Raw genomic sequence first — 576 nt, 5'->3', positions numbered from 1 at the left:
TTGGTGTGACAGGGATTCGAACCCGCAACCCTCAGATTGCGAGTCGAGTGCCTTAACCACCTGGCCATGCCGGGCCCATGTGGCTCAGTGAATCGTCCTTGAAGATACACGAGGACTACTGATGTACTCACTTCCCTTAGGACTTTGGACTCATTTCTTCCAAAAATGTTGTTGCTGAGCAGAAGACTGATTCTTGGGCAATTTTATCAACATTGACTTCCAAAACTGAATCTTTCTTTTTTCTCACCAATAACTATACTACTTCCCGTCCAACAGAAAGTTTGCTATTAAATTATTACATATTCTGGAGGATTTATAGGTGATTTCCATTTACTTGAATTTAATCTATTTTACACCTTTATTATAATAGCGCCAATTTTTATAGTCAATTTAATATAATATTGGCTGCTTTCCCTCACCTGGAGTGAAAGGTGTATCGCTGCCTTTACCAGTCACTTATCTACTTATGCCCGGCATGGCCAGGTGGTTAGGGCACTCGACTCGCAATCTGCGGGTCGCGGGTTCAAATCCCCGTCACACCAAACATGCTCGCCCTTTCAGCCGTGGGGCGTTATA

The 576-nt window shown here is 43.6% G+C and overlaps 1 protein-coding gene across 2 annotated transcripts in view; it reads left to right on the top strand.

The window, feature by feature from the left end:
• Positions 1-576, top strand: part of LOC106461291 (amine oxidase [flavin-containing] B-like) — a 42957-nt gene that overhangs the window by 32060 nt on the left and 10321 nt on the right. The gene's annotated exons all lie outside the window — the stretch shown is intronic.

Source organism: Limulus polyphemus, unplaced genomic scaffold, assembly GCF_000517525.1.
Source record: "Limulus polyphemus unplaced genomic scaffold, Limulus_polyphemus-2.1.2 Scaffold927, whole genome shotgun sequence".
NCBI classification, from domain to species: domain Eukaryota; kingdom Metazoa; phylum Arthropoda; class Merostomata; order Xiphosura; family Limulidae; genus Limulus; species Limulus polyphemus.
Note: the sequence above shows the minus strand (reverse complement) of the source record. Positions and strands in the feature narration are given on the sequence as shown.